This window comes from Podarcis erhardii (genome assembly GCF_964252035.2).
Source record: "Podarcis erhardii genome assembly, chromosome: Z".
Taxonomy (NCBI): Eukaryota; Metazoa; Chordata; class Lepidosauria; order Squamata; family Lacertidae; genus Podarcis; species Podarcis erhardii.
This window is the reverse complement of record NC_138504.1, coordinates 29,815,677-29,842,156: the sequence shown is the minus strand read 5'-3', so window position 1 is coordinate 29,842,156 and position 26,480 is coordinate 29,815,677. Positions and strand designations below refer to the sequence as shown.

Sequence of the window (26,480 nt, the reverse complement as noted above, 5' to 3'; positions counted from 1 at the left end):
GTCTCCCGCTCCCATTTACATCGTAAAAGGTTTTTTCAAGCAAATTATCAACTTGTTTACAATCTTATATCCACTCATTTAAATATAATCTAGCAATTCTCCAAAAAAATTATGTTTTCTTTAATCTCACTTATCATCAAATTCAAATCTAGTTTAGTGGTGGCCAATTTTTTATAATCTAGCATCCTTCTTAACATTCAACCAAGTTACAATATTTTTGTAAATACATCTTAAATTTCTTCCAATCTTCTTCAATCCTCTCTTCTCCCAGGTCTCGGATTCTGCCAGTCATCTCGGCCAGTTGCATATAGTCCATCAGCTGCATCTGCCACTCTTCCAGTGTGGGTAGATCTTGAGTTTTCCAGTTTTTAGCAATGAGTATCCTTGCTGCCGTTGTTGCATACATAAAAAATGTTCGATCCTTCTTTAACACCTTCTGGCCGACAATACCCAGGAGGAAGGCCTCTGGTTTCTTAGTGAAGGTATACTTAAATACCTTTTTCAGCTCATTATATATCATTTCCCAGAAGGCCTTCACCTTAGGGCATGTCCACCAGAGGTGAAAGAATGTTCCTTCATTTTCTTTACATTTCCAACATTTATTATCAGACGAATGGTAAAATTTGGCAAGTTTAACTGGGGTCATGTACCATCTATATATCATTTTCATTACATTTTCCTTCAGAGCATTACATGCGGTGAAGTTCAGCCCAATGGTCCACAACCTTTCCCAGTCCTCAAACATGATGTTGTGCCCAATGTCCTGTGCCCAAGCATGGCCGTAGCTCTTGAACCCAGAGCACTTGGGACCTCCTTTCCCTCTCTGCCAGCCCTTCATGCTCTGGGCTGCCTCTTTCAGGCTCTGATGATGCCCCTTCAGGTCACTGAACTGCAGAGAGATGGAAGGAATTGGTCATGATGGGCCGGCAAGGATCGATTAGGCTCCACATATGTATTTCTGTTCTGCCAATTCGGCAATGGTTCACTGTTTTCTCCAGATGCCCCTCCTCACACACAAACACCCCCCAAGAATTGGGGCTGCCAGTGTCTGAGTCGCTCTTTCCGCTCATCTCTTCTAGGATCAGGTGCCTAAGGCGCCTGTTCAAGCGCTGCCACAGGGTGGCCCCCCAGCAAGACCCAGAGCAGCCCGTGGCACCAGGTGAGCAAACGTCCCTCCTTTTTTTGGACAGAGGAGGGTAGGAATAGGCATGGGGGGCAACTAGTTCAAGGATGCAAAAGAGGGCTCACCTCTTCCCATGTTCTTCTGTTTGCAGTTCTGCTGCGGTTCCGCATCCCAGCCCCAGAGAAAACAAGAGCAGGGACTGGATCCCTCAGACCTGCCCCCGCTGCCCGGGCTCTTTGCCCCCCACTCTGCACTCTCAGATGTGGAGAAGCCCTCCCCTCACGAGGAACTGACAGCCTGACTTTTGCATTTCAGCTGCTGAAGGATGAACAGCTGTACCTCCTGGGGGTCATCCAGAGCTGCCAGGCAGCTGAGCTCAGGGGGCTCCGATCCCTGAAGTGCTCCAAGCAGGAGACAGCCCAAGTGATTCTGGTGAGTGATGGGTGGTGTGAAGGACCCCCATGGGGAGGTGGGGGGGAAGGGGTTGTGCATCTGCACAGAGTAGGACCCTGCCAGCTTCCACCTGGAAGATTTATAGGTAGTGCGGACCTCGGGCTCCACTGGACACCAGAAAGAGGCCAACATCCAAATGTACTTGGCAGGTAAGACTTCCTCAAAAGCCCATCTGTAGTGAGAGAAGCAGGCACTCCTGGCGTCCTGCTTACCTTTTTCTCTTGCAGGTGACAGAATGATGCCGGCAAGACCTCCTTCTCCATCTTTTCATGGTGGCAGAAGGGAAGCAGTGGCTGTGGGACCAGATCAGGTAGGGGGAATCTGCCTTGTGGGGACAGGGGCCAAGGGGTGAAATGGTGTCATGGACTGGTTGGGCACAGAGGAATGGTGGGAGGAAGCAGCTGGAGAACCAGGAAGGGAAGACGTCTCAGAGCCCAGGGAGTGGAGGGGGGACAAGGAGGAGCAGTCAGAGGGAGAAGAGGCAGGGGAACCAGGGGAGGGGAGCTAATGGGGCTCAAACCCTCGGTGAGTAAGGGACTTTCCCCTGTGTCAGAAGACAGGCTCCGGCAGATGGAGCCCTACACAGATGCAGAGTGGAGTCCCTAAGATGGTTGGGTGGCATTTTGTAGGCCTCCTTCTGGCAACTCTTGCAGCCAAGCTGATGCCTTATGCCTTGCTCTTCTTTCCTTTGGACCACCTCAGGGAGCACAGGGCACAGGGTTGACACCTTTGTTTTGCAAAAGACAGGGCAGGGCAGGGGACAGAGAGAGATCAGAAAGTTGTTAACTATTTTGCCTCAAAAAATCTCACGGAATCTTGGGTTTTCCAATTCCTTAGGATATATGATCTACTCCCTGTGTAACTCCATGTGTCAAGAAGAAAAAGAACTGGAAGAGAATGGAATAAAAATAAATACTATATTTTTCGTCCTATAGGGTGCACCGGCCCATAGGACGCACCTCGTTTTTTGGGGGGGGGGGAATGAATAAAAAAAAATTATTTCGTCCCCCAGCCGCGGCTGCCGCCCCAAGCCTTGAGTACACCTGCCCAAGGCATGGGGGGCCCTCTGGAGGGCTCCCTGTGCTTCGGGCTGCAGGCTGCTGCCCCAAGCCTCGCGCGCCCGGCGGGACCTCCCGCCAGGCACGCGAGGCTTGCGGACACTCGCCCGAAGCACGGGGAGCCCTCTGGAGGGCGCCCCGTGCTTCGGGCTGCAGGCTGCTGCCCGAAAGCCTTGTGAGCCCGCAGGAACTCCCGCAGGGCTTGCAAGGCTTGCAGATAGCTTCCTGAAGCCTGGAGAGCGAGAGGGGTCGGTGCGCACCAATGCCTCTCACTCTCCAGGCTTCAACGAAAGCCTGCATTCGCCCCATAGGACGCACACACATTTCCCCTTCATTTTTGGAGGGGGAAAAGTGCGTCCTATGGGGCGAAAAATACGGTATTTTTAAATGGATTTTGAATAAATGCACAATAAATTGTTACTGTTTTGAATTTCATTGTGTTATTGTCTTCCAGTGATCTGGACACTTTTGTTGTTGCAGCCTTAAATAGCATTAACATTTTTTGCTGCTGCATCACTCTCAGGTTGACTCATGTTAAGCTTGTGGTCCACTAAGATCCCTAGATCCTTTTCCCTACCAGCAAACCAGGTGTCCCTCATCTTATATTGGAGCAGCTGGTTCTTCCTGCCAAAGTACAGAACCTTAGATTGGCTAGAGGTCCTCTTTGCTCGCCTTCAGGGTGTGACCATGTCGCAGTCAGTGCTGTGGTAGCTCTGTGTGGCCTTAACACAGTTCAGTGCAATCGCCTGGTGACAATCCAGTCCAGCTGTTGCCAGTGACCTGAGATCTAAGATGTCTCCAGGACACTGAGTGTTTTGCCTTGGTAGAGCATACCATGTTTGTGACACAGAGGCTGTGGTATGAGCACAGTTCAGGTAGGCTTTGTCCGTTCTTGTTCAGGCTCCCGATACCAAGGGGGCCTCTGCGGTTATCCCAGCTGTGATGAACTCTTCCAGCAGGAATAGTAATAGTAATAATAATTTTATTATTTATACCCCGCCCATCTGGTTGGATCAGAATGGATCTCCTTGCTTTTAATGCTCTTATCCAGAGAGGCATTGGTGAGGCTAGATTCGGTCACAGGAAAAAGAAACAGAACTCAGAGAGAGATCCTTGAACCCACCAGAGTTATCTGCTGCAGGATGCAGAATGGGAGGGAAACGAGCCACGTTAATGGATTGAGGGGAAGCTGAGAGCCTTTCAGAGAATCCCAAACATTTTTCAAAGAGGGCCAGATTTGATGAAGTGAAGGGCCATGAGGGCCGACCAAGCGAAAACCAAAGTTGTTGACTTTTTTTCAAGTGTAGAACTACGGAGGGTCTGTTCACTGTTCTCACTTATCATTAGACCAGGACCACATATTCTGCCTATTATGTGCATCCCATGATAGCCATAAACTGTGTTTATGGAAGACAATCTTACTCAGCTACGAGTGATCAAAGAAGAAGAAGAAGATGATCTGTTCTGTAGAGCTTGTAAGACCGAGTTGTTTCACCAGTCCTAAGGTTGAGGGCAGCAATGGTTTTATTTTTACCTTCCCCTTCCCCTCCCCTTTCTATTTTCTTCTCACTCTTTCCCTCTTCCTGTTGGTCCTTTCCCTCTTCCCCTTTTATCCTTACCCTTACTGGGCTAGTAGCTGGTAATCAGGGTGCCTCAGTTATTGGAGTCAAATTGTCTTTTAATCTGTTTTATTGAATTTCTGATGTTGTACACTGCTCTGAGCCCACTTTGGTGAGGAGAGCAGCTTAAAAATCTAATAATAATTATAATTATTGTTTTTTAAAAAGGGCCAGGGCGAAGGCTGAAGCCCATTCTCCCCTTTCACTGTGGTACCAATCCAAATTTGGCCCCCGTGGTGCTTTTCCCATAAGGAGGTCACAACTGCTGCCCTGATGCAAGTCCCTGTGGCAATCTTGTGTTTCGCAGTCTCATTTTGCCCTTAGAACTGATGGCATACTAGCATTCTTTTGCAATGCTAGAATATTGCTTTTCCTCAATTGCCTTATAACAGGATTAAGTGGTGGTTGCACCTGATTTTTAATGTGATGTTATATGCCTCAGAAACATTTGATAATTCCCATTCCCACAGGCCACGAGATATACTTAATCAGAAGAGATCCCCTTCCATCAACAATCCTTGCACTTGCTCTTGTCCCTTTTTGATTGTCTGCACTGGGAGGGTGCAGAGGACGCGCACTCAGCTGCCGCAACGGTGAGTGTGTAATGAGCCACTGTTTGAAATATCATGTGCATTCCATAGCTTCCCTGCAAAAGGAAGTCCTGCTTGCCAACATTTTGGAGTTCCTTGAGAAGGGTTACAAGCACCTGTGTGAGGGTAAGCTGTTAGACATGATATGCTTGGACTTCCAAAGGGGCTTTTGATTAGAAACCTCACCAGACTACTGAGAGTAATCTTACCAGCCATGGGACTAAAGATTGGGCCCACTGGGGGATGACAAATTGGTCAAGCAACAGGAAGTTGGAAGAAATGGGCAGTTCTCCCAGTGAAAGTGAGTGAGCAGTTGGGTCCCACAAGGATCATTTATTCATGTATGATCTGGAATTAGTGCTGAGCAGTATAGTGGCTATGTTGGCAAAGCAAATTCCATGCTGGAGACTATTGAAAAAGGAACTGAATATGAAATGGTCAGTATTGTAATGTCCCTGTACAGTTCTATAGTGTGGTCCCATTTGGAATACCGCGGACAGTTTTGGCATAGCTGGGAAAAGTGCAGAAGAGGGTGTTCTCACTCTGTGTGGGATGGTCGTTCTCTTCCATGGAGTGTGTGGCATAGGGAGGGATGCATAGTGATGGAGATGGCAGACACATTCCTTGCCAGTCTGATCAGCCAAATCAACCCTGGTGATCAACAGGGTGATAGATGTGGCAACCAGATTGCTCTTATATCTAGAATTGGGCAACCAAAGAATAAAGGAGTAACAGTGCTTTTCCTTTGAGAAAAGGCTGAAGAGTTTGGAAATGTTCATTCTATAAGAGGTGAGTAAGCGAGGAGCAGACATGATAGAGGTTTAAAAAATTAAGAAGATAAAGTGGATAGAGAGAACTTTTCATCCCTCTCCCATAATACTGACCTCAGGGGCAACCAGCAAAAGGAAATACAGTACCACTTTACTCCATGAGAGATTAAACTGTGGAGTTAACTGCATGAACATTTAGCGATGGCCACAGGAAAAAGAAAAAGAAATATTGGGACAAAAATTCTGGCCCACTGGTCTTATGCACCCTTTTAGAATTAACTTTGGGGTCTTTCGGGTTGGCGCCATCGCCGAATGGCGGACTCCCTCCGAGCTCCGGAGGGAGCCTGCTCAGCAGGGGCTGGGTTCTACCGCGTCGGCGTCGCGGGGACCCTCAAAAACCATGGGCGCTGAAACCCATGGGCATGGTGACTCGGCGGGCACCGTTTGCGCCCCCCGACACACGAAGGAGCCTTTTTAAAGGCTACGGAGCGGGTGCCGGGGGGCGGGTGTGGTGCTATGAGTCCTCCGCTTCCCCTGCCGAGCGAAGCCGCATGCCATTTGGCGGAGAGCGCTGACTTCTTCCATTGAAAATTCGGATTAAAAAGAACAACCCGTGAGTAATTGGAAACTGGATTTAAAAAGGAAAAAAATTCGGAGCGAGCGGGGGAGGTGCAAAAAGGAAGTCCGTCTCCCCCCTGTCGTAGAGGATTTAAAGCAAAGGATTTAACAACTAAGATCGAGTGCTACCTTATTTTGATAAAGTCACTAATTTCACGATGGAAAATTATAAGACTGGGCTGGAGGAGAAAAGTAGAACGTGAGCTAAAATGCAACCCCCCCCCCCGGAACCGGGAGCGATCCGCGAGAGCGCTGGGAGAGGAGAAACAGAGGCTTTGACAGCTGTCAAAGGAGCTGTCAAAGCTGAAGAATAAAAAGAGAACTTTGTTATGAGGACTTTGCCGGTTACATTTGTTACAAATTAGATATAAATTGTTTAAAACAAGGAATAACAAGTTACTTTGACTGTTGGGTGCGATCTGGAAGGAAATTGAGTTACTATAATCCCTCTAGAGGGGCTGTGGGACACTACAAGTATTGCTGGCATGGAATTTGAATTGGACTTTTTATCTCCTGGGAAACTGCAGAAATGGAACACTATTTTGTCTACAGAGGTCTTTACACTAAAGGAGACAATAGATTTATCTATTGAAGAATGGAAGGGACTTGACGTAAAGTTTTGTTCCTGCTCACTCACTTATGAGAAGAGCTGGCTCTGCATTCCATACAAAATGTTGTTGTGCCTGCTGTTTGCTGCAGGGACTGAAGATTCCTTCCCCCAGGTTTTGGCCCTGATCAAGAACCAGTTAAGCACTTCCATGCCCCATTCATTTAAACTGCAGAATAAACTTGGCCCTTCCATGAATCCCACTGAAATCTATAACATTATTTGGTTGTGTCTCAGCATATTTATGGGAATTGTCACTATTACAAAGAGTTTGGAAGAAGAGTTTGGACTTGATATTCCGCCTTTCACTCTCCTTAAGGAGTCTCAAAGCAGCTAACAATCTCCTTTCCCTTCCTCCCCCACACCAGACACCCTGTGAGGAGCTGCATGTGGAGGAGCAGGGAAGTGAACCCAGGTCACCAGATTATGAGTCCACCGCTCTTAACCACTACACCATGCTGGCTCAAAGACTAATAGATGCCAGCTATACATAACCTTTAGCTTAAAAAATAGCAACAATATCTATCTAATGGAATAGTGCAGTGTACTAGCTACTGTCATAGAATCACAATATCATAGAGCTGGAAGAGACCACAAGGGCCATCTAGTCCAACCGGCTGCCATGCTGGGACATACAAGCAAAGCATTCCTGACAGATGGCCAGCCAGCCTCCACTTAAAAATCTCCAAAGAAGGAGACTCCACCACTCTCCAAGGTGGCATAATCCACTGTCCAACAGCCCTTACTGTCAGAAAGTCCTTCTTAATGTTTAGGTGGAATCTCTTTTCCCATAGTTTGAATCCATTATTCTGCGTCCTAGTCTCTAGAACAGCAGAAATCAAGCTTGCTCCCTCTTCAACATGACATCCCTTCAAATATTTAAACATGGCTATCATGTCACTCCTTAATCTTCACTTCTCTAGATTAAACAAATCCAAGCTCCCTAAGTCTCTCCTCATAGGGCTTGGATTTCAGACCTTTTACATTTTGGTCACCCTCCTCTGGACATGCTCCAGCTTGACAATATCCTTCTTCAACTGTGGTGCCCAGAACTGGACACAGTATTTTAAGGTGTGGTCTGACCAACCAGAATAGCAAGGTAGCATTCCTTTGCTTGATCTAGACACTATACTCCTATTGATGCAGCCCAGAATCGCATTGGAGTTCTTAGCTGCCACATCACACTGTTGACTCATGTTCAGCTTGTGGCTGACTAAGACCCCCAGATCCTTTACACAGGTACTGTTGTTAAGCCAAGTGTCCCATATCTGTGCATTTCATTTTTTCTACCCAGGTGTAGTACCTTACATTTCTCCCTATTTAACTCCATTTTGTTGGTTTTGGCCCAGCTCTCTAGGCTATTCAGGTCATTTTGAGTCCTGACCCTCTCCTCTGGGGTATTAGCAACCTCTCCCAGTTTGGTGTCATTTGCAAATTTGATCAGCATGCCCTCTATTTCATCATCCAAATCATTTATAAAAATATTGAATAGCACCAGGCAGGCCCAGGACAGAACCTTGTGGAACCCCACTAGCCATTTCTTTCTTTTTTAAAAAATAATATTTATTAAAGTTTTGAAAGTTACAGAAAGGAAAAAGAAAAAGAATTAAACATAACAAAACCATACAATACAATACAAAAACAAAAATATTACATATACATAACAAAAATAAAACAAAAACAATTAAAAAGAAACACAACCTATACTTTCAATGTTATTAACTTTCTTTTACTTGTTTCAGCAACCTCCTCACACCTCCCTTTTTTTGTATTCCACTTCGATTAATTGTTTCAGCAAATCCTTTCCATCTTCCTCAAACTTCTGTCCTATCATTTAACTTAACAAATTCTAACATTATTTTTTCCCTTTAATCCAATTACAATCTATTATACTTAATTCTTTATAACATTTCTGCTAAAGCCATGAAACTTCATTCCAACATCTTTCTTTCTTTTTTTTTTTAAATAATTTTTATTAATTTTACAACATAAACAAAAAACAAACAAACATAACACGACTTCCCCAAACCTCCCCTTCACTGCATCCTTATTTTAAAATTTTTTAGCAATCCCTCATCCCTTTTTATATTTAATTCTCTTTAAAGCTTTTTTTTCTTCTAAATTTCAATTTTTACAGCTGTAATTCTTTATATCCAATCCCTTGACATCTTAACATTCCGAAATTTTGCAACAATTTTTAAGATAGATTTTGAATTTTTTCCAGTCTTCTTCCACTGTCTCTCTCTTCTGGTCACGGATTCTGCTGGTCATCTCTGCCAGTCCCATGAATTCAGTCACCTTGGTCTGCCATTCTTCCAGAGTAGGAACTTCTTTAGTCTTCCAATACTTTGCCAAAAGAATTCTTGCTGCTGTTGTTGCATACATAAAGAATGTTCTATCTTTCTTTGAAACCGTTTGGCCCACCATGCCCAAGAGAAAAGCCTCTGGTTTCTTTATAAATGTCCACTTAAGGATTTTCTTAATTTCATTATAGATCATTTCCCAGTAGGCCTTAATCTTCGGGCAGGTCCACCAAAGATGATAAAAAGTTCCTTCGCATTCATTACACTTCCAGCAATTGTTATTGGGCAAATGATATATCTTTGCAAGCTTGACTGGGGTCATGTACCACCTATAGATCATTTTCATTATATTCTCTTTCAAGGCACTACATGCCGTAAATTTAATACCTGTGGTCCATAACTGCTCCCAGTCAGCAAACATAATATCATGACCAACATCTTGTGCCCACTTAATCATAGCTGATTTAACCGTTTCATCCTGTGTGTTCCATTTTAGCAGCAAATTATACATTCTAGACAAATTCTTAGTATTGGGTTCTAGCAATTCTGTTTCTAACTTTGACCTCTCCTTCTGAAATCCTAGTTTCCTCATTCCAACATCTTTCTAACATTCCTTAATTTTACAATATTTCTGTAGATAATCTTTAAATTTCTTCCAATCTTCTTCCACCGACTCTTCTCCCTGGTCTCAGATTCTGCCAGTCATTTCCACCAGTTCCATGTAGTCCATCACCTTCATCTGCCATTCTTCCCAGGTGGGTAGATCTTGTGTCTTCCAGTACTTTGCAATAAGTATTCTTGCTGCTGTTGTAGCATACATAAAGAAAGTTCTATCCTTCTTTGGCACCAATTGGCCGACCATGCCCAGGAGAAAGGCCTCTGGTTTCTTCAAAAAAGTATATTTAAATACCTTTTTCATTTCATTATAAATCATTTCCCAGAAAGTCTTAATCCTTGGGCATGTCCACCAAAGGTGAAAGAATGTGCCTTCGGTCTCTTTACATTTCCAACATTTAATATCGGGCACATATTAAATTTTTGCAAGCTTGACTGGTGTCATGTACCACCTGTAAATCATTTTCATTATATTTTCTCTTAAGGCATTACATGCCGTAAATTTCATACCTGTGGTCCATAACTGTTCCCAGTCAGCCATCATAATATTATGTCCAACATCTTGTGCCCATTTAATCATAGCTGATTTTACCGTTTCATCCTGAGTGTTCCATTTCAACAGCAAGTTATACATTCTTGACAAGTTCTTACTTTTGGGATCTAACAGCTCTATTTCCAATTTTGATTTTTCCACCTGGAAGCCAATTTTTTTGTCCAGATTATATGCCTCCATTAATTGATAATAATGGAGCCAATCCCGCACTCTATTTTTTAGTTTTTCAAAACTCTGTAGTTTTAATCTGTCTCCCTCTTGTTCCAGAATTTCCCAATATTTCGGCCATTTGGCTTCCATATTGAGCTTTTTCTGAGCCTTCGCTTCCATTGGTGACAACCACCTTGGGGTAGCCATTTCTTTCCAGGATGAAGATGAGCCACTGATGAACACTCTTTGGGTTCAGCCCGTCAACCAATTACAAATCCACCTCACAGTAACTTTGTCTAGCCCACATTTTACTAGCTTTTTGCAATAATATCATGGGGGACCTTTTCAAAGGCCTTACTGAAGTCAAGGTAAGCTGGTACAAGGGAAAGCAGGATTGTAATTACCGTAAAAATTACTGATCACTTTGGATCAGCAGTCTCAACCTAACCTACTACATGGGGAGAACTACGTGTTCCTTTGGAAGGCAGGTGGAATACAGTGTGATATACTGACAGCTGTTTTAAAAGATATAACTGTAACTTAAAATCCAGTATCAGAATAAAAGAAAAAAGATGGCCCCTGTGTTGATAGTCAAGTCTGCATGATAGGGCCACCTCCAGTGACCATGTGGCCTGATATAAGAGGATTCTAAAATCAGTCTTGAAAGTAGACTGATTGAGAATGACACACGCATAGCTTTTGCTCTTCCATTAACAGGGTGAGCTGAAGCAAATTCTTGCCTCCCTTTGGGCTTAGCAATATTTCCTACAGCATTCTTGTTGAAGGGCATTAGAGAGTTAGGTGAGGGTCACTCTTCTGTTTTTCCACCAAGCCCCCAGACAAGAATGCTACAGCATCAGCTCCAAACGCTCAGTTTCATAACAAAAAATACTCAACAGAGTTAGGACTGAGGATAGGGGAAGTACAATCATCATCTTTCTAGTCCTCTAGAAGCTGACCCTTTTGGTCATTTTGGTCATGGAGCCAAATATCTGTTCCCAAGTTTAAAGAGTCTAAACAAGTAAAGAACAAGCTTGCCCTTTACATGCAAAAGCCCTGAAATTCAGCCCATTGGGCAACTGCTAATGGGGCTGGGAGAAGGGAGGTAAGGACTAGCACCTTCTCTGCCCTCCACCTCCAACAGCTACACCTGAAAGTTTCATTATGGGGTTCTATTTGAGAAGCTGAATGTTTATAAAGGCACTTGGCCAATTTCTGCCACAGAAGCTCTGGACAGAAACAGTCTTCAGGTTCAGCCCCCAAAAGAAACTGTTCTATGGTCTCTGTGTTGGGAAATGGGAACAGATCTTGCTCATCACCCACCTACCCTCTGCAAATCAGTATCACTATGAGGCTGAACTGAACAACTTGCTCCAGAGTTTTAAGAGATACGTTTCTGTGGTGTAGTGGTCAAGAGTGGTAGACTCTAACTCATAACCCACTCTAACTCATAACCCACCTACTTTCAGCAGCCAGAAACATCATAACCAGACACTGGAGAGACCTGTCAGGGGTAAGCATGGACCAATTGTACCAAATAGTATGGGAAACAGCCTTACTAGAAAAATTAACCAATAAACTGAAACTGACATGGGAACAAAGAGAAGAAGATGCCTTCACCCCGGTATGGCTCCCCTTTATCACATACACAGCCCAACAAGACAATGACAAAAATCCACCAACAACATACAAATCAATATGGCTAACCTGTTCCAAAACACACACACACCCCACTCACACATGAAAACAAAGACCATCACAGCCAACCACAAATGAACAACCACACCCTAGGCCAACCCCAACCTTTCTCACCACCAAAGGAACAGAAGTGAACATCAAAGAACCTGCACAAGTAACATTGACACCAAATCCTACATATAGTAAGTAAAATAGAAACATTGTCACCCGACCCCACCCCCATCTCCCCCCCCCCCACCTCTTTCCCCCTTTTCTTCCTAATGTCTCAACAAATGAAACTGATTTGTAAAAATGTTACATGGGGGGGAAAATACGAGAGAGAGACATTGCACACACTTTTGTAAATCAAGAAAATCTTTAATAAAAATACATTTTTTAAAAAAAGAGCGGTGGACTCTAATCTAGTGAGTTGGGTTCGCTTCCCCGCTCCTCCACATGCAGTCTTCTGAGTGACCTTGGGCCAGTCACACTTCTCTCTGAACTCTCTCAGCCCGATCTACCTCACAAGGTGTCTGTTGTGGGCATGGAAGGGAAAGGAGATTTATAGCCGCTTTGAGACTCCTTAAAGTAAAGAAAAGCAGGCTATAAAAACCAACTCCATGAATAAGAATTCTATGGAAAAGGACCATCCCTGCCATGATGATGAAAACTATGTGTTTGGATTTTGCTGTATTACACCAACCTGTGGAATATGACAGTTTGCAGATTCAAAATCTGTTTGGCCACAGTGGATTGACAATCTGGACACATGAAAACCTCTGGAAGATCTTTTGAATCAATGCCTATGCAAAAGTAGTGATACCAATCCTTGCAGTTTCCTTCACAGCAGTGGCGTAGCGTGGGTTGTCAGCACCCGGGGCAAGGCAAGTAATTTGCGCCCCCTAACCCGTGGATTTGCGCCCCCTAACCCTACCCCTAACCCTAACCCCCAGATGTTGCGCCCGGTGCGGCCGGCCCCCCCTGCACCCCCCACGCTACACCACTGCTTCACAGTAAACCATAGTTAGGTCACCACTGGGCCTCCTGCACCCTTCCTTCAAAAAACATAGTGACCAGCAGCCTTCAAACAAGGAAGGTAAAATATCTGAGCAATAGGTTAGTGTATCCTTCCATCCCTCTGGGCATGATCTAGACACAGTAATGTGACTCTCTTTCAAGATTTGTCTCTTCTTGGGAGGAACAGCAGCAATTTCCAGTTGAAAATATTTGTCTGTCCTTCAAGATAGGCATTATTTCTTTTGCAATCCAGGGTTTAATGGCAGCCATATCCTTTTGTGTGAACTGTAATTGGGCAGCAGAAGCAATCAGATGTGCAATGGTACATGTGAAAGGACTGCAGTCACTGGAATTACCTTGCCTGGGTATATAGGTTGGTGCAAAAAATGACCAGTCTGCAAAAATATAGGGACATTTTGAATCCATCTCATACAGACATGCTAAGAAGGATGTTATTGCATCAATCACAGAGTGGTTCGATCCATGTTTGGAATCTAGGTAGAGCATGGTCTTCCTTTTAAAAATGATAACTATCAGTATCCAGTGGACTTCTCTGTCATTTACTGGAATAATCAAAACATCTTTCTTTAGCATTCCAAATCTCAAACAGTTCTTCAGGGCTTGCACTGGCAATCTTTGGCACATCTGCATGAAGTGGCAACTAAGTGGGAAAATTGTTCCATCGTGACCTAGCTCTTTGGCCATGATCATCCTGGAGGCAAGAAATGCATCTATTATGCGGTCATTTATCCAGTTTGATCCTTTCAGTGTGTTTATGTCATAGTCATACACACAGATGTTGGCAACTGAACCCACAAGTCCCATGGTTTGTAGACTGAGTGTGGGGAAGGTACAGTTGTGCCATGCGGGAACTGATGTACAAATCAGTGATTTGCCCCAAAACTTCTCACTTTGTGTTGAGAATATGGGGCTGTGAGGATCCACGAGGATCTGTGCTTTGAAACCATGTTTTTGGGCCATGGTGTGGCCAACAAGGTGTGTGTCCGAGTTTTTTGTGGTGCGGGCTGTGCCCCTGGCTATGATGTGTGATTTGATGGTGAGTTAGGGGTGGCCCAATGCAAAAAGCATAAGGATCCATGAGGATCCGTGGTTCAGAACCACGTTTTTGGGCCATGGATCAGAGTTTTTTCTGGTGCGGCTATGATGTGTAATTTGATGTGGAGTTTGGGGTGACCCAATGCAAAAAATGTGAGGATCCACGAGGATCCGTGCTTCGAAACCACGTTTTTGGGCCATGGTATGGCCAGGAAGCCGTGGATCCTAGTTTTTTGTGGTGCAGGCTGTGCCCCTGGCTGTGATGTGTGATTTGACAGTGAGTTTGCGGTGGCCCGCAAATGCAAAAAGCGCCAGGATCCACAAGGATCCGTGTTTCGAAACTACGTTTTTGGGCCATGGTATGGCCAGGAAGCCGTGCATCTGAGGTTTTTGTGGTGCAGGCTATGCCCATGGCCATGATGTTCTACAGTATCTGATGGTGACTTCGGGCTGATCTAGTGCAAAAATCATGAGGATACATGAGGATCCTTGTTTTTTAACTATGTTTTTGCACCATTGCGCCCCCACTTAAACAGTGGATGCATGATTTTTTTGATGCTGCCTGCAGACTAAGACATGGTCTACAGTATCATGGTGATTTTATTTATATTTGAATGAAAAAAATCATATGAATTCATTTAAAATCATCTGGATCTGCCTTTTACCCAGTCCCCCCGATATGCTTCTTTTGATTCTGCAGCGAGTCCTGGCTTGCTTGCAAGACGTGGCACATGTAGACTATTTGAATGTCAATGCCCATCAACTTTGGAGGGGTGGTCCCCTCAAATATTTTATTGCATCGGGGGCGCAAATGGACCTTGGCCCCTAGGAACTATCTCCTATGCAAATAGGTGGCTTGTGTTATTTGGTTCGTAGCTCAGAAATTGTCAATGTGGGTCGGCTGGTTTTTCCCCCTGGGTAAGCATTTATTGTATCAAAATGTGATTTCTGTGGATAAAGTTCCCACTCCTTTATTGCCACAAATCCCATCTGCTTATCTGTGGCTTGTGAAATGGGTTGGTTGGTTTGGCAAGCTTGGAAGTAGGTGTGTGATGCCTGACTATTTTTTTCCCCTGAAATGCTGTTTATTACCCAGAATGCGCTTTGGGGTGTGTGGAAACTTCATGGCTTATGGTAACTGTCATCCCCATCCTGTCCAGCTTGTGGAAAGTTGGTGTAGCAATTTTTTTTCAAATGGGTTCTGGGCATGAAGGGGCTAATAAACCTATTATGACCTTAGAAGTATTGCCAATTGCCTCTAACAAGACACCACAGCCTTTTGAATCAGTTTTATTTGTAAAGGAGCTGTTCCCTTCCTGGTTTTGCACCATTAGAATAAAGTGTGCTTTATTAAAAAGCAGCCAAGAAATGTTCTTATAAATTGGGTGTGGGTAATCTGTGGCACTCCAGCCTTGCTGGTTGAGACCAATAGGAATTGGAGTACAATGATGCCTGCAGGGTCAACAAGGCGAAGGTTCCCCACTTTTTCTAAATAAAACAAAAATGCATTCAAGTTGGTTTTGCTTATGAGTAAATAAGCATCTTATTGAGCTGTAACACTGTGCACATTTCCTGGGAACAGGGCTGGCTGAAAACATTTTGGAACCTTAGGAGAGTCACAAAGTGGCACCCCCACCCTTTCCCTGAGCTGGAAAAAGAGGTGAATGAAGATCTATATTAGGAACAAAGAGAAAAATAAAGCTCTACATCAGAATCCACTGCCCCTGTGGATCCTGCTGCCTGAAGCAGTCGCCTCACCTTGCCTCATCAGCCCTACCTAGGAGTAATGGTTGGTTGGCATCTCTCTGTCTCAGGGGACAATGGAAGAGTGCACCTTTGGGGTTGAAGTCAAACCCTAATTCATTTAAATGGGGCTTACATCTGAATAACATTGCATAATTGCATTGGTTTGCAAGTGTTCAGAGTGCTCCACGTAAGCTATTTTGTGGCAGACCACCAAGTCTTCATCCTTTACACTTATACATCTGAGGGGATGCTGATAGTACTAACATCCCAACACCCTCTTTTCACTGTGGCCAACCAGATACCCCAAAGGGAAACCCACAAGCAAAGCACAATAGTGCCCTCCCCTTCTGCAGTTTCCAGAACATGGTAAAACTCTGTTCCCACGTGCTTTCTACACAAAATAAAAAATAAAATGGGAATGCCAGAAGCTGCTGTCTGCTGGGCAGTTTGCAGGTGAAGGAAGAGCTGGTTTTTCCCCTGACATTAAACAAAGGCAATATTGCCGTCACTACCACCAGAGGGCAGCGGAGCCTGCACAGTGCAGCCTGTGCAGATTTAAAATCAACAGCACAACCGCTATACAACATGGGTAGGCAAACGAAGGCCTGGGGGCCGGATCTGGCCCTATCGCCTTCTAAATCTGGCCCACAGACAGTCCGAGAATCAGTGTGTTTTCATATGAGAAGAATGTGTGCTTTTATTTAAAAGGCATCCTTGGGTTATTTGTGGGGCATAGGTATTTGTTCATTCCCCCACCCCCACCCCAAAATATAGTCCGGCTCACCACATGGTCTGAGGGATGGTGGACCAGCCCCCTGCTGAAAAAGTTTGCTGACCTCTGCACAAGTTACTCAGAGATTCCACTGAGTTCAATGGAGGTTGCTCCCCTTTAAGTGTATAGATGACTGCCACCTTAGTGGCTAATCTCTCCCTGCCTTCTTTTGTTGGCATCAGTCTGTCTCGGGAGACCTTTGGGAGTGAGGTTAAGCTGTTGGACAGTTGCAGCAGCTGCTGTGGCTGTAAATACCGAAGCCGCACAGTCTTGATTTGTTGCAGCTGAGGAAGATGAAGGCTGCTGCAGATGCCCCATGGTGCTTCGTCTCTCTATGAGCCACCCAGCGGTCATTCCTCCTCTAGTCACTGCTATGGATGCACAACTTGACTGTCTGTCTCCAGACACTATGGTCATCTGCAAAGGATTCCCACACATGTTGCCAACCTTCATGTCATGATTGTAGACATCTTTGTAACACAGAGTTGGTCTGCCACTTGGCCTGTTGTTGGAAGCCAGTTCCTCATAGAGCACACCCTTGGGGATCCTGCCATCCTTCATTCTGTGGATGTTATGTACTAAGCTTGGATCCTAGAGCAATAGGCAAGTAGAATTCTAGAATGCAACAACTGATTGGCTTGCAGAAAAGACCAATCAGGTTCCAGGAGGGAAGCAGAATCAGCCAATCAGACGGGACTCATTGTGTAAATAATGTATATAAAAGCCTGAGGTTTGGGAGGGAAATTCAATCACTGTTGTACAAGCTGCAATAAAGAGCATGAAATCACTACCGGACTCTGAGTATATTTCAGTGGATGTGACCAAGCCAGCACAGATGTTGCTGAGACAGGAGTGTGAACATGCTGGGAATGTGGGCTTTGGAGGGCACATCTTTGTTTGAGACTCTGTCCTGCCATGTGATGCCCCAAATCCTCGTAACACAGCGCACATGGAAAGCAATGAGGCATTGCTCCTGGTAAGTTGCCCACAACTCACTTCCATAAAGCAGCATGCTCAACATGCAAGCCTAATAGACCTTCATCTTGGTATTGGACATTAGCATCACATTTCCCCAAACCCTTTTGGAGAGGCGAGCCATTGCCAGAGCTGCCTTGCCAATACACTTGTCTAGCTCAGCATCAATGGAGATGTTGCTAGTTATGGTGGGACCCAGGTAGACAAATTTGTCTACCTCCTTAAGTGGATGGTCACCAATGCTTAAGACCAAGGTGTAAGTAAGGCTAAACTCCCTGCAAGCTTGGATGGGGGCGCAAAACATCTGATAAGCCTCTATAATTAATTAATTAATTAATTAATAATTTTTCATTTATACCCCACCCTTCCCAGTTCAGGAAACTGGGCTCAGGTCGGCTAACAACAAATTTAAAACACTTAATTGATTCTGCAAAAAAACCAGCATAAAATACGGTATAAAGCGTAAATAACAAATCAAAAATCAATTTAGGGGGGAAATCCATCCAATAAACATTAGATGATCACCAGGGCTAGCTGGCTAAATTAGTCTCACTTGGGCCAGAGAGGAGACCAGGGGAGAACCAGCTGTGGGATCCCAGAGTGGGCAATCTTCACAAAAAGGGGAGGGGGAGGGAAGGAAGGGGAACAAAAGATCAGGCCAGGTTCAAATTGAAAGCCAGGTGGAATAGTTCTGTCTTACAGGTCCTGCAGAAAGAAGTTAAATCCTGCAGGGCCCTGGTCTCATGGGACAGAGCGTTCCACCAGGTCGGAGCCATCACTGAGAAGGCCCTGGCCCTGGTGGAGGATAATCTGACTTCCTTAGGGCCCAGGACCTCTAAACTATGATTATTCATGGACCTTAAGGTCCTCTGCAGGGCATACCAGGAGAGGCAGTCCCGTAAGTACGAGGGCCCTAAGCCATAAAGGGCTTTAAAGGTCAAAACCAACACCTTAAACCTGACCCGATACTCCACCGGGAGCCAGTGCAACTGGTAAAGCACTGGGTGAGAAGCCTCGCTGCAGCATTCTGCACCAGCTGGAGTTTCTGGGACAGTTTCAAGGGCAGCCCCATGTAGAGTGAATTACAGTAGTCAAGCCTGGTGGTGATCATCACATGGATCACTGTGGCCAGGCTGGGGCAGGAAAGGTAAGGGACCAACTGCTTAATGTGGCGAAGTTGGAAAAATGTTGCCTTAGCTGTTGCTGTAACCTGCGCCTCCATGGAAAGGGAGGCGTCAAGGATTACACCCAAACTCTTAACGGAAGGCACTGGCACTAATTGGGCCCCCGCAAGAGAAGGGAGTTGGTCCCTCATCGCCATACCATCCCAACCCAGCCAGAGGACCTTTGTCTTCGAAGGATTTAGTTTCAATCAGCTCCCACGAAACCATCCAGCCACAGCTTCCAAGCATCTAGTCAGTGTGTCTGGGGTCGAGTCGGTGTGGCCATCCATCAGCAGATAGAGCTGAGTGTCATCAGCATATTGGAGACAGCCCAGCCCAAAGCTCCGGATAATCTGGGCAAGGGGGCTTCCTGGGAGTGTGCTGTGCCATCTGCAAACATCTCTCAGGTAAGGATCCACCACACTTTTATCTTGGCTCTGAGACGTACCAGTTTGTTGCTCCTTGAATGGATGTTCACACCCTCTTCAGTTGAGCTGAAGGCATATAAGAGCAACATGGAGAAGAATATGCCAAAGAGAGTTGGGGCAAGAACAGAACCCTGTTTCACACTGTTCTTTATAGGGAAGATGCCTGAGGATGAACTGCCATATTGGATGGTGCTGTGCATATTCTCGTAGAAGGACACAATAATCTTGTGAAATTTAAGGCAGGCGGTAACTGACCAGTGAGACACACCACTGGCCACCAATTAAGGCAACTCATAGTGCTTGTACCTTACTCCAATCAGATTGAGCTTATAAATAAAAACTGATGCTTCCCTCATTTGTTTTTGCTGCATTTTCAGCACAGCACTAAAGTGATTTCCCTGGGGCTCAAGCCTGGACAGTGTGTATCAAGGTCCTAGACTGCCCAGAAAAACAAGACCTCCTTCTTGGCCTCAATGATGTGGTCCAGTGCTTTTTTTCTACCAAAAATGTTTAGGAGTACTCTCATTTTCCTACTCATATTGAAATACTGCCCCTCAATGAGGCCAGACTTAGATTCACAAAATGTTTAGGGGTATGCGTAGCCCCAGGAAAAAAGCACTGGACGTGTGTATTTTGTTCACACCCCTCACTTCTGAGATCGTATGTTATTTTAAACGGCATTTAATAATGTGTTTTAGTATTAATGCATTGTTTTAATTGTAAGGTAAAAAGGTAAAGGACCCCTGGATGGTTAAGTCCAGTCAAAGGTGATTATGGGGTTGCAGTGCTCATCTCGATTTCAGGCCGAGGGACCCGGCATTTGTTCATAGACAGCTTTCTGGGTCATGACTAAACTGCTTCTGGCGCGATGAAACACTGTGACGGAAACCAGAGCACATGGAAACGCCATTTACCTTCCCGCCACAGTAGTACCTATTTATCTACTTGCACTGGCATGCTTTTGAGCTGCTAGGTTGGCAAGAACTGGGATAGAGCAGCATGAGCTTACCCTGTCACCTTCTGATGGGGAATCCCAAGAGGCTCAGTGGTTTACACCACAGCGCCACCCGCGTAACACTCTCACTCTCTCTCTCTCTCTCTCTCTCTCTCTCTCACACACACACACACACACACACACACACCCTGGGACTTTGGGTTAAAGGCAGAAGATATATTGTAATAATAACCACAACAACTGTGACTATTATTCTCCTACCTAGCAACTAGGTAAGGTTGGGAGAGAGAAAGACCTACCCATTTGTTCTTAAGTAATATAATAATAATATACATTATTTTTTAAAAAGGGATTTAAAAAATAAATCTCTCATTTATTGCTGGCATCCTATATCTCTCAATAGAACCTCCTAGCAATATCCTGCACTGGGCTATTGCAATCAAGTCCATTGTTTTAATTATAGCAAATCATGCCTACGGGTGTTTATGGAAACATGATAAATGTCCTGGAAACCAAGTCTTATGACGAACCATTGAAGGAACTGACTGTTTAGTCTGGAGAAGAGGAGACTGAGATGAGATAGGATTGCATTTTATAAATGTCTCAAGGGCTGTCACATGGAAGATGGAGCAAGCTCTTTTTTTCTCCTGCTGGGGAGGGTAGGAATTGAACTGATAGGTTCAAGTTATAAGAAAGGAGATTCTGACTCACAGCTGTCCATGGAGGCACAGGTCAATTCTGTGTCCAGGGCAGCTGTCTACCAGCTCCATCTGGTACGCAGACTGAGACCCTACCTGTCCGTGGACTACCTCGCCAGAGTGGTGCATGTTCTGGTTATCTCCCGCATTGCCTACTGCAATGCGCTTTATGTGGGGCTACCTTTGAAGGTGACCCAGAAACTACAATTAATCCAGAATGTGGCAGCTAGACTGGGGACTGGGAGTGGCCGCTGAGACCACATACAGTAACACCGGTCTTGAAAGACTTACATTGGCTCCCAGTACATTTCCGAGCACAATTCAAAGTGTTGGTGTTGACCTTTAAAACCCTAAATGGCCTTGGTCCAGTATATCTGAAGGAGCGTCTCCACCCCCATTGTTCTACCTGGACACTGAGGGCCAGCGCTGAGGGCCTTCTGGCAGTTCCCTCACTGCGAGAAGCCAAGTTACAGGGAACCAGGCAGAGGGCTTCTCGGTAATGGCACCCACCTGTGGAACGCCCTCCCACCAGATTTCAAAGAGAAGAACAACTACCAGACGTTTAGAAGACATCTGAAGGCAGCCCTGTTTAGGGAAGCTTTTAATGTTTGATGCATTACTGTATTTTAATATTTTGTTGGAAGCCGCCCAGAGTGGCTGGGGAAGCCCAGCCAAATGGGCAGGGTATAAATAAGTTGTTGTTGTTGTTGTTGTTGTTGTTGTTGTTGTTGTTGTTGTCATCTCTTTTTCATCTTTTATTTTGGGGAGATTGCTACTTTTTATATATTCTTCCATCAGTGTCTTCTTTTCAGTTCCTTTTTTATAAAGATCTTCTGTAAAGTACTTAATGAAGGCTTCCCTTATTTCCTTTGGTTTGTCAGTGACCTTCAGCAGGCACCTTCTGACATAACCTTCAAATGCCTGTTAAAAGCTTTTCTATTCCACCAGGTCTGTGCAGGCAATTAAGAACACATCTTTCCACAATAGTTAATTGATGCCTGGTTTTATTTTTATGGTTCTTATTATAATTTTATGTATTATTGAAAACTGCTTTGATATTTTTCTTTGAAACAGCAGTATATAAATATTTGCTTGTATTTGAATAATATTTGAATAAATATTTGAATAATAATAACATATACAGTCATACCTCGGGTTGAATGTGCTTCAGGTTGAGCGCTTTTGGGTTGCGCTCCGCGGCAACCCAGAAGTAATGGAGCATGTTACCTCTGGGTTTCTCCTCATGCGCACACGCTCAAAATGACGTCATGTGCATGCACGGAAGTGGCAAAACTCGACCTGCGCATGCATAGACGCACCATCACGTCTTGCATTCTGTTCAGGATGCAAACAGGGCTCTGGAACGGATCCCGTTCGCATCCCGAGGTACCACTGTAAGGCTAAGCTAGACTGTTGATCCGTCTTGTTCAATACTGTCTGCACAGATTTGGCAGCACACACCCTGCCCCCCACAGGCCCAGTTTTCCCAATTTTCCAAGGACAGTCCTGGAATTACAAAAGCCAACCTGGCTTCTGATTTGATCCTGGAATGGCCCTATTTCTCACTCCAGCAGAACCACAGCAAAGGGATGTTTGTGTGTGTTGGGTATTTTGCCCTGGGTGATGCCTCCAGAGGGGCACTATTGAGGCTCCCAGCCGGGGGGGGGGGGCAAATGCGCATAGTGGGGTTGGAGGGTATATGTTTTTCTTTCTTTCTTTCTTTCTTTCTTTCTTTCTTTCTTTCTTTCTTTCTTTCTTTCTTTTCAGTCCTGTATTTATTTTTTATTATTGATTTCATTTTACATGTTAGTTGCCATACATTTTCAACACTATACATTACATATATAATAGTATATATACAGATTTCCCACATCTAACTCTAAACCCTATACTCAACTCACCATTTACCCAAATACCCATGTGACTTCATCCGCTCCACTTCCCAGTACGGAGGAATTGCGGTGGACTGCATGGCCACCCACTCCCCACCGGGGGCAGGGGACTCTGTCCCCCATTGCCTGTGGGATCTTGGCCACATCAGAGCCTGGCCAGCCAATCCGCTGGCTGGAGGGCATGGCTGGGACAGTTTAAATGGAGGAGCGAGCCAGAGGACTTCCTCTTTGGCTCACTTCCTCAATTTGCAGGTTAGGCACTGGCCTTGCTATGGACTAAGGTTGGTCACCTTGGTTGTCCGAGGTGCCTGGAGGAATTTTTCCACTTGGCAAATTGGCACTGGCCACTTGGTTTTCACCTACCTCGTAGCAATCACCACAACTTTGTTAGGGTTGTGGTTAGGCATCGTTTGACCTTGTGTGGGGGAGGGGAGGTGTGGCCATCGCCTGCCCCTCCATGCTTAAGGGTATTCCGTTAAAGGAATCCAGGGGTGCTGATCTTGTCCGAAGCCCGGCTAGGGGCTAGGGCCTTGACACGACCCCGACGGGAACACCAGGGGGAGCTCGAGTTGGTTCGCATCGATAGGGCTCCCCCTACCGGTGAATTACCTTTACTGGACTTCCTGCACAGTGGGCAGGAGTCAGATATAGTCAGGTCCAATCAATTCCTAAGCCAATACCGCTCACATTCTGTAATTCAATAAAGTTGTGGCCAAAATTTGCCCAATAACATAAACCTAACATCTGTGTCCTTGTGTGAGTTATTTCCCAACGAGGGGGTGGCTGCGGGGTCTCGACACGCAACTTCATTCACATGCATGATACAGTATCATTCTTGCTACCTTAAAACTCTAACATTGTGTTCATAAATATTCATCACATTACTCAATCCTCTATTTTAAATTCTTAGCTTAATGTACTCAATCAGTACTTCTTCAAACATTTCTATTGAAATACAGTCATACCTCTTGTTACATTAGCTTCAGGTTACGTCTTTTCAGGTTGCGTCCCATGGCGACCCGGAAGTACTGGAAAGGGTTACTTCCAGGTTTCACTGCTCGCGCATGTGCAGACGCGCAAAATGGCGTCATGTGCATGCGCAGAAGCAGCGAATCGTGACCCGCACGTGCGCAGACACGTGTTGCATTCTCTTCAGGTTGTGAACAGGGCTAAGGAACGGATCACTTTCGCAACCGGAGGTACCACTGTAATTTTGTACAATATATTCTTCAACACACTCCCTTAATTTTTGTTTTGATTGCATTATGATTGTCACTGTCATCTTGGCTAATTCCATATATTTGCAAAATATAATTTGCCACTCTGACATTGAAGGAGTCTCCTCACTCTTCCAGTTTTTGGCCACCAGTATTCTAGCAGCCGTTGTTGCATATAAAAATATTCTAACCTTGTCTTTGGGAATATCGTCTGAAACTAGACTAAGAAGAAACACTTCAGGTCTTTTTTGAAAGGTTATTTTAAAGATTTTTTCAATTCCTCATAAATATTATTCCAGAAGGTCTTTATCTTTACACAATTCCACCAAATATGATATAATAATAATAATAATAATAATAATAATAATAATAATTTATTATTTATACCCCGCCCATCTGGCTGAGTTTCCCCAGCCACTCTGGATGGCTTTTTTTTATAGTGAGCCTTCAGTCTTTTTACATCTCCAACATAAATTTGTGAGTAGTTTATAAATTTTAGCCAGTTTGACCGGGGTCATATACCACCTATAATTCATCTTCATGATATTTTCTTTAATAGCGGTGCACACAGTAAAGTTTATATCATATTTCCATAACCTTTCCCATCTCTCAAATCAAATTGCGTAGCCCAGATCTTGTCCCCATTTTATGAAGAATTCCTTGGTTTGCTCATCTTTTAATTCCCACTCAAGAAGCAGGTTATATGCTTTTGAGAGATTTATCTTTGGGTTTTGTAGAATTTCTAATTGGAATTTACCATAGTTCTAGCTCCATAAGATGCACCTGACCATAAGACGCACCTAGTTTTTAGAGGAGGAAAACAAGAAAAAAAATCTGAATGAAACAGTGGATGTATGATTTTTGTGATTCATGCTGTGGCCACAGACATGTGATCTGATGGTGAATTTGGGGTGACCCAATGTAAAAATCCTGAGGATCCACTGGCTTTTACCTCTCCCCTCCTAGGCAGCCTCCGCTAGCGGCCCTTATCTCTCTCCCGATCCCACTAATCAGCTGTTTCCTTTCAACACTCGCTTCCCTCTCCTTTGCCTTAGTGTCTGTTCCTTAGCTGGAGCAGCTTTTTGCTCCTCCTTTTCTTCTAATTTCTCTCCTTGTTGCTTTAGTCTTCCTGTCCCCCCCCCCACCTTTGCAAGTTTGCTGTCTTTACCTCCCCCCCCCAGCCTCCTTTCTCTCTAGCTCCCTTATCTCTCTCCCTAATAGCAAACGATCAGAGGCTTTGTTTCAATACCCACTTCCCTCTTTCAAAAAAAAAGAACATGATCTGCTTTTTGCCAATGGCAAATTTGGCTCCAGGGACCACGCATTCACTCCATAAGACGCACAGACATTTCCCCTTACTTTATAGGAAGAAAAAAGTGTGTCTTATGGAGTGAAATATACGGTCTATTTTTCCTTCAAAAAACCTATTTTCTTGTCACAAAAAAACTATCATTCAGTTGGTAATACTGGAGCCAGCTAGTGCAATATACTTTTAGTTCTTCATACGCTTTAAGTTTTAACTGTCCTCCCTCCTCTTCTATCAACTGTCTATATGTGGTTCTAATTTTGCCCATATTTTTCTTCTTAATTGAGAGTATTTCAAATGGGGTTGCCCATCAAGGGATTTTAGGTTCCAAAAGCCTATGATGTTTCCTCCAGACTTTAATTAATGGATTCCTAATAATTCACCATTAATTCTAAAAGTTTTTTAACCCTCTCTTTTCGGTCTTCCAGTGTCAGGAGTAAGTCATCTGCAAATGCATGACGTTTATAAGATATGTACCCCATAATAAGAGATGTATATAATATATAATATATAATATAATATAAGAGATGTATGCTCTCATCTAGTCTTATATCTTGATTAAGTGTTTCTAAAGTTAAAATGAACAGGAGCTGGGAGAGTGGGCACCCTTGCCTTGTTCCCCTTTCAATCTTGAAGGTCTCTGACATTTCAGAATTAAGCTGATCATTAATTCTAATTAATTCTGAAGTGTGTGTTTTTCTTTTTGTAAATCTACCACAGAATAAAGTAAAATTGAGATTAAGGGGTTTTCTGAGGACTGAGGGGTGTGTGTGTGCTGTGTGCCCCATTGGTGCAGTGGTGCTGGTGGAACTGCTCTTTGGGGCTGGGGGACACAAAAAATAAGGGCGTTGAGGTGGGTTAGTTGTGGGGAGATAGCTCAGTCAGTAGGTCATGAAACTTTCAATCTCAGGGTTGCGGGTTCAAGACCCACATGGGATGAAAGATTCCTGCATTGCAGGGGGTTGAACCAGATAGCCCTTGTAGTCTCTTCCAGCTCTACATTTCTATGATTCTACCTTCTCCATGTGAAGCAGAGGCTCAGCCACTGAGCAAACATGTTTATATGCATATACTGGTGTCCAGATCTCATGTGCTTAGCTCAGGGGTAGGCAAACTAAG

At 44.5% G+C, this 26,480-nt stretch overlaps 1 long non-coding RNA gene across 1 annotated transcript; it reads left to right on the top strand.

Moving 5' to 3' along the window:
- The first annotated feature begins 1,649 nt into the window (after positions 1-1,649).
- Positions 1,650-2,491, top strand: LOC309333416. The gene is made up of 3 exons (XR_014152506.1): positions 1,650-1,725; positions 1,804-1,886; positions 2,414-2,491. It is a non-coding gene; the product is annotated as an uncharacterized lncRNA (long non-coding RNA).
- The last annotated feature ends 23,989 nt before the right edge of the window (positions 2,492-26,480 follow it).